We start from the raw sequence: 8,554 nt of genomic DNA on the forward strand, positions 1-8,554 counted from the left end.
GTCTGATCCAATGATCTCACAAATGAGACTTCATCATCAGGTCGATTTCAACGGAAAACAATCCGAGGGTCCCCCCAGAAGGGGTGACAAGAACCGTGGCTGCCAGGGGCCCTCTCCCCGCAGCCCCCTTCTGCTCACTGGGAGAGCTACACACCTGCCTTTGCTGCCCCCAAACCGCTGTGCTACCCCCCAGCCTCTGCAGGCACTGGGGTCAGGTCTTGTGCCCCAGGCAAGAAAATACCACTTCCCAGCGATCTCCCAGGAGTAAATACTTCAACAAAAGCCACATTGCACCAAACACCCTGCCTTTTTCTTTTTCCTTCCCACATTGACAAATGCTATCACGTAGGTTTGGGAGAAGTCCAGTTCGCGGGTGTATGATGGGAACTGACATGATCTCTGGTTCAAGGATCCGGCTTTCCCTTTGGGATTTTCTCAGATTCATTTAAAAGTAGGAAGCGCTACAAGGAAAACACCTTAATAGTGTATTTAGAAGACTCCAGTTTCTGGAGAGACGGACTAAGAAACCACTTTCAGCGTTTGTATTATTTATTACTACCTCAAAACTACCCCAAAACTTAGAGATTCAAAACAACACACCCGTATTAGGTCACATGCCTGTGGCCAGGCATCTGGACAGAGCTCGCATGGATCCTCACTGTGGGGCCTCACAAAATGGCAGGCACGGTGCTGGCCCTGGCCGATGTCTCATCCAGAGACCTGACCAGGGAGAGATCTGCTGAGCTTGCTCCCATCGTTGGCAAGATTCGTTTCCTTGAGGGCCATTGGACTGAGGGCCCCAGGTCTTCACTGGCAGTTGGCCAGAGGCCTCTTGGGGCCTTGCATGGGGCTTTTCCAACATGGCAACGCGTCATCAAAAGCAGTTTGTCCCGTTCGGTGCGGGAGTGGGACCCAGTATTCCCGCATTAACCAGCACCCCCACGCTGGCTCCGACTGATGACCTGCTCCTTTATCCTGACACCTTGCTCTCTCAGATCCACTGAGCTCTCTTCCCCCTTCTGTACAACTCCCACCTGAAATGCTGCGTATCTGACTCATGGCTTTCAGTTCTCTTCTCAAATGCCACCTCTTCAGGAACAAAGAGTTTAGAAAACTCACGCTTCAGACTCCTAGTGTCTAAAAATTGGAAGATAGCTTTCATTGTATTAACTCTCCTGCCAATAGAAGCAATAGATTCTAGAGTATCTATGAAAACACAAACGATTTAAAGGCAGTGCTGAGTGACAAAAAGCAGAAACTGGATGTGGGGTAAGCCATAGAGAAGGGAGCCATGTGGGATAAATGTGCCATCCCCCAACTTTCTCCTGAGGGCCCTCCCTGAACCCTGTGAGGCAGGGAGAGCTTGCTCCAGCAGAAGGAGGCTGTCTTAACAGGCTGGAGATTGGAATCAGAGATCTAGGCTACGGGGCGGGGGGTGGGGGGGGGCGGGCATGAGCTGGGAAATCCTGAAACCAAGGAAGCCACGCAGGGAAGCCCCCAGAGCTGGTCACGCCAGCTTCCCCTGTCTGTGGCTGACTGCTGAGGGGAGCCATGGGCCGAGCTGAGCAGAGACATCAGCACTCCCCAGTGCCCAGAGGCTCCTTGAGTTTAAGTGCATTCATTTCGATGGATCTGATGACTACGTCAGGCTTTCTGTTGAAACCTCAGGAGACCGAACCCTTGAGTAAAAGGATGATATCCCAGGACCGAAGTTATCCCCTAGGATTAGGGACAGAAGAGGGCCACCCTAACAAACCCGGGCCCAGAGTGCCAGCACAGAGCTGAGCTCTCTTCTGAGAAACAGCACAGAGTCCTGAGTCTCTGCAACATCGTGTCCACAATGTCTCGCATAGAATCAAGGTTTACTAGACACACAGGAGAAGGAAAATGTGACCCATGACCAAGAGGGAAAATCAATGGAAACAACTTCATGGTGTCTCAGATGTTGGAATTTACAGACACGGAATACAGAATAAGTAGATAAATGTCATATAATATATAAGAAAAGATGGATGTCATGGCTGAAGAAGTGAGGGATTTTAAAAGAGATAAGGGAACTTTAAGAAATGAACCAATGGTAAATATTAGAAATAAAAAATTGTAATCTCTGAAATACAAAAAATCATTGAATGGACACTACAACTCTGAAAACATGTTGTTGCTTTACCCAAACCGAAGCGTGGAAGACAAGGCTTTGTAAAAACTGAACAAAAGCTTAATTAACGGGAAGGTACCAAGCGTCCTTGCAAGAAGAGTATAGGTGCTGCCAAAAGCAGAGAGGGGGAAGGAGGCGGAAGAATGTATGAAGAAATGTTAGCCCCGAATGTCTACATTCAATCAATAGCATGAATCTCCAGATCCAAGAACTCCGTGAAGCCCATGAGGGGCAATAGAAGGAAAATCACCCCCAGACAGGCTGCTAGAAACTGCAGGGGACGAGAGACAGGAGAAGCAGGCAGCAGGGACGCAGTGCGGGCCAGACCAGAATGGGGGTGGTGGTGGGTGTGGGGGACTTCTCCTGGTGGCAGAGGGCAGAGGGCAGAGGGCAAAGGGCAGCGGAAGGATGTCCAGAGGTGCTGAGAGGCAGAAATTCTTCACTTAGAATACAATTCTCACAAAACTAGGATTCATAAGTGAAGGTGAAGTAAGGAGACTTCCAGACAATCGAAAGCAGAGGAAATGTGCTGCCTGCAGACCCACATTCCCCGAAACGAGGAAGGAAGTTATTCCAGCAGATGGGAAATCATTCCAAGTGGAAATGCAGATCCTGAGGAAGAAATGGAGAGCAGCAGAGATGGTAAATATGTATAAAATACTTCCCGCCACCCCTTAAAGAGGCTGTGAAAGGACAATTGAATTTTTAAGATACAAATAATCAAAATGCATTTCAGGGGCTCATAACATATGTAGCAGCAAAATCCATAACAACTACAGGGAAAGGATTGTGGGACGTTCATACGTGAATTGTGACCTGGCGTGCCGGTCACCCGAGGGGGACAGTGATGATGTGAGCTGTATTGCGTGATTCCCCGCACAACCACTGAATGTCACACAAAGAGGTAGAGCCAAAGAGTCAAGGCAGAGAGAGTGTGAAACACCGAGAAAGCCAGGTCAACCCAACGAGACGAGGCAAGAGAGAACAACGATGGGGTGGCAGGTGAAGAGCAAGATGGTAGACACAGCTCGACCACGTCGAGGGTTGCGCTGAGCGGCACAGAGGAGAAACCAGGATCCCGTGATATGCCGCTTACGAAAACTGCATCTCCAGGGGACAATCAGGATGCAAGTCAGTGAATGAGTGGAAAAGCATCACGATGCAAACAGTGACCTTGAAAATGCACTCTCTGGGGAGTGTCAGGCCTTTGTCCTGTGGGTTCAGCAACACCCACTCCCCCACCCCCGCCGCTTCACATAACCAGGCTGCCTCCTTCAGTGTTGCTGGTGCTTGGATGGGGCCGCAGTACCCGGCCGCCCAAGGACACAGGGAGGGAGGGAGGCACGTGCCCCCCAGTCTGAAGCCGCCCCGCGGGGTCCTCCGAGCTTGGCTGGAGTGAAGATGACCCTTCGGAGAGGGTCCACACGTGGAAGGTGGCCGAGACGGCCAGTGGAGGAGATGTGGGTCCCGGAGTCCCTGCGGGGATGAGGGGCGCCCAGCCAGGATCCCCCACAGTGGGCTGGCATCACTGCTTGGTGGGAAGCCACAGAGATTTCAGGTTTCTCCTGTTTCTGGCTGAGTCACCGTTGATGATACTCTGTGTACGCGTCCTTCGCAGCGCACATTTGTTTTCTAATTACATCATATCCTAGCACATTATTGTTTATTTGTTGGTCTCCTTGTTTGTGTTCTGCCTTCCCGAGTGCTTCCCGCGGTGTCCCAGGGCACAGAGCAGCGCCTGGCACATCGTAGGTGCTCACTAAACACCCCTCCTCTCTCTCGCTTGTGAGGCCGATCCAAGCCGCGTCCCCATGCTCTGGCCCGAGAAATGTCACCAACAGTGACAGACTTCCGGAATATTCTGGAGCAAGGAGAGCCCACGGCAAGGCAGCCATGAAAGGACTTCAGCTTTGATCCTCAAGCCCAGATGGGTCTTTCGCTTACTATCGAGCAGCCTTTCGGCTCCAGCAGGAGCCTCCAGAGGGGAGGTGGGACTGTCCAGTTCCTGCGCAGGGGCTTCCAATGAGCGGCGGGCAGCAAGCTGACGGAGCCCTGGACCTGGAGCCTGAGCATAGACTTCCACGCCTCTCATCGGGAGACTGGACAGAGGGTGGAGGACAGAGGGAGGCGAGGGAGTGGGGGCGTGGGCATCCACAGACTCTGGGGAGCCGGGTTCTAATACTGGTGCTCGGGTAACAGGCTGGGTGGCCCCCAGGGCAGCCTCCTTCTTTCTCTGGGCCTCAGATCCCACATCCATGACCAGAGACGCCCTCCGAGGTGCAGCGGCAACCTGGGCCTGACCCTTGCCCTGTGGACTTAAGTCCCCTCTGTGGTGTTTCACGGCTGGGTCCTGTTTGGCCTCTTGCACAGAGATGACCACTCCTCTGGCTACTGTCTTCACAAGGGATTTGTTCAGTATGTTACAATTGTAACTTTAGAAGTCCAGTGACTTCCTTAAGCTTTTAAGTGTGATTTTCTCTGTATATAAGAGGCATGTTTTCATGACTCTCTTTGAGGGGCCTAGGAGTAATCCTTGTCCATTGGCTGACTTAAGAAATCTAGGCTGAAATCATCATCAGCGTGTTCGCAAAATGAATATATCCCTATTTGTGTTTTAGCATTTAATTGTCTGTCATTAACGGAAGCTTCGGGGCATCAGCTAATTTTTAGAAGCCTAATCATGCAAATAGGTGAATGTGCGGACATAGGGGTCTCTTACCTGTTTACCTCAAAGCTAAATACACAGGACTATTTCCTCCTAAAATCACCAACAGGTCCGAGACTCAAGGTCACATTTTCAGTGAGATTAGCAGGTTGTTATGCTAACAGGCCAGATTCTCTTCAATGTTGCCAACACTCAAAACACCCAGTGGCCGTGGAGGGCCTTACGCTACGATATCAGCTCGACGCATTTCGGTCCCTCGACCTGTCCACACACTGTGGGAGGACAGTCCCTGCTCGTGGAGCCAGCGGCCTGGCTGTCTGCGTCTGTCCTGCCCCGAACTTCGAGAGCAGACCCCCGAGGGACGTCCCGTTCCGCGGGTCCCCAGGGAGCGCGCCTCTCCCCGCCGCTGGGGTGTGGCCTCTCCCCGCTGCGGACCAGTCCGAGTTGACGGTAGCAGGACACGCCACCCCAAGATAGGCCACGCTGGCCTGTGGCTTATTCAGAGCTTGAGGGCCCTTGAAAAAGAGGATATGCGGGGAGAGGCTTTCCGTGAACGGCCTCCCCCACCTGAAGGCAGGTCCTCCCCAGGAGCCCGGACGCCACCCCTCCGGGAGTTCTGCCAGCCAGCCGGGAGGCCAGGGGTGACCCCACACACAGACAGCGGTCCCAGACCACCAGACCTTTGAGGTTCCTCCAAAGCCGGGTTCCCTCTCCTGAAGCCAGGTCCTCTCCCCAAGGGCCTGCCCCTCTCCTGCCCCTAGTACGATGGCACCTGGGCCCGCAGGCTAAGTCACCCGGGGCAGCTAAGACACCCGTTTCCCTGCGCGTCTCCCCGGCGAACCCGCAAGAGGACGTTCCTTAGACACAAACAGGCAGGCTGGCCCTTCCCCGCACACGGCCCGGGGGCCTTCTCCTGGGGACAGTGTCCCTGCCCAGGGGAAGCGAGGCCCATTACACCGGACGCTCGTTAAGTAGGGTGTGGGGCTGTGTCGCCTCCGGCTGGCGCCTCAGGAGGAAGTGGCCACCGGCGTGAGAAAGCAAGCCAGAGGTCAAGGTGGGCGGCCGGGCCTCACAGAAGGCAGGGCGCTCCTGCGGCCGCGCAGACCAGAGCCATGGAGCGGGGCAGAGCTGCCGCGGCCACCGGGCCCGCCGTCGCGCTCGCCATCGTGCTCTCGTGCACTGGGGCCTGGGCCACCGCCGCCGACACCTGTCCAGGTGAGTCAGACGCCGGGTGAGCCGCCCGGACATGGATCCGGTGCTCGGCAAGCCGGCAGCCTCCACGTGCATGCCAGCCTCGCGCTCGGCCCGCCGCGAACATTCCTTCATACTCCTCGTGATAGCACACATTAACTGTCATTTTCCAGAAGAGGAGGCTGGTGGGCAAAGAAGGAGAGGCAGCCACACCCAGAGGTGATGGGCTCTGCTCAGAAGTCAGACCCGCTGGGCCCGAACCCTGGCCTGTGCCGTTGGCAGAGGACCCTGCACAGGCATCTTTCTTCTCCGGGCCCCAGGGTCCACGAGCTGGGGGGCGATCACCAGGGTCCACGAGCCGGGGGGCGATCACCAGGGTCCACGAGCCGGGGGGCGATCACCAGGGTCCAGGAGCCGGGGGGCGATCACCAGGTCCACGAGCCGGGGGGCGATCACCAGGGTCCACGAGCCGGGGGGCGATCACCAGGGTCCACGAGCCGGGGGGCGATCACCAGGGTCCAGGAGCCGGGGGGCGATCACCAGGGTCCACGAGCCGGGGGGCGATCACCAGGGTCCATGAGCTGGCAGGCGATCACCAGGGTCCAAGAGCCGGGGGGGCGATCACCAGGGTCCACGAGCCGGGGGGCGATCACCAGGGTCCAGGAGGAAGGGGGCGATCCTCAGGTCCCACCCCGTGGGTTGTGTGTCAAGGCAGAGGGCGGGATGCTGCCCAGGCCAGATGGCGTGCCCTTGGCACCGGCGCTGGGACTTCACGCCGTGAGCCCCGCGGTGTCCCTGAGGTGGCAGATCAGGGCAGGCTCCGGAACGCCTTTCCCTGGCTGGCAGCTCTCATGAGCCCTTCCACCTGCGCTGACCTGTGGGAGGTTCTGGACCGGGCGGGACAGGCCCAGGTGCGCTCCCGAGGGTCCGAGGGCCACACCTCGCCTCGGCTAGCCAGGGTTGGGCGGGGTGGAGAACACACTTACACTGAGGATCCCGAGAGAGGTCTGCGGTGCGGGAGGCCGGACACACACACGGGACCCTTCAGGGGATATCAGGGGACAGTTAATTTGTTCCCTAAGCATGTCTTGTTTCTTAACGTGTCTAAAATTGCCAAGCGTTCTTTTTTAATGAGAAAAAATTAAGCACATTTTAAAAATGAAGTCTCCATTGTTCTGACAGTGAGGTGAGGACATAAGAGACCCCAGATGGTGGCACAGCCCTGTCCCCTGCAGGAACCTGTGGTGTCCAGGCGGCCTCCTGGCGTCCCCAGGCCTCACTCAGGCCTCGCACGAGGATATTTTAGTTTTATCAGCGACACAATTAAACTCCACGAAGTAAATAAACCTCCTCTCCCGGGTCTGTGGCCCCTTGTGTCCTTGAAGCCAACACGTCCCTCTCCAGGGACCCACAGGGACCTCATCCAGACTCCTGGGAGCACGTCCTCCGACTGTAGCTATCCCCCCTTGGAGTTCCCACGGTCACCCTGTTTCAATGGTCACCCTGTATTTGTTCGAGGGGACGGTCACCCTCCTACCGGTGGGGACTGGATATATGCTGACTTTGCAAGGAACGCATCTATGCCACCGCTTTCCCTCATCTTGAAATTTTCTCCAGAAATAAGTTCCCTGGTGAGCTTGCTGATTCAAAACATTTAAACTGTTCTTTGTAAAAGTGACCCTATATGGGAAACACGAAGATCATGACACCGCATGTCATGCCATCGTGCATTAACCGGGTCCCAACTCAGCATTCTTAGCACTCGGATTTACTTCTGGCTTGGCTCGCTCCCACCTTAGGGTCTGAGGACGCGTTGGTGCACGGGGGACAGGGGTCGTGGCTGGTCATGGCACATGGGCTTTCCCACGTGGCTCGTCGCCAGAAGCAGCAGGAAGCCGTCCACAAACACAGATCCTCTTCCCTGCTGAGATCTTGGTCTCGTAGGTCTGGGATGAGCCCCTGACTCTGTATTTTTAAGACCCTCCCAGATGGTTCTGAGGGACAGTCAGGTTTAGGACCCATCACGTGCTGTTGGATGATTTGAGGGCAAGCGAATGGAGGCCCCACTCCCCGTGGCTCAGAGCAGCCAAGCTGGTCCTAGAGGACGGTGGAGCCGGCCGGGAAAGCAGGCCCGAGCAGGAGCGCGTCTCGGCCCTCACGCTGATGCAGCCTGAAGACAGGAGCAGAGGAGCTGGGCCGGCCACTGGGCAGACGCCGCCGCACCGTGCCCAGGCCGCTCACCATGCCTGAGCTCCTCAGACTTGGAACCCCTACTCGGGGTGCAGGCCACTGCCTCAAGGGCCTCACCAGCCTGTCCTGCATGGTTTTTGGGGTACTTTTGTTTTGCCTTGGATGTGCATTCTGCCCTTGACTCTGATGTCCTGGCCAGCAGCCCAGAGCCGGCCCTTCATGGGGGTCCTGGATCAAGGCCTTTGAACTCCCTGCTGTGCTCTCCGTGAGGCCCCCTCCAGAGCTGAGCTCTGCGGGGAGGCAGGGCCAGTTCCACAAGAGGAGGAGCTCTGATGCCACGGACCACTGCCCCA

The sequence above is a fragment of the Halichoerus grypus genome, chromosome 14, assembly GCF_964656455.1.
Source record: "Halichoerus grypus chromosome 14, mHalGry1.hap1.1, whole genome shotgun sequence".
Lineage (NCBI taxonomy): Eukaryota > Metazoa > Chordata > Mammalia > Carnivora > Phocidae > Halichoerus > Halichoerus grypus.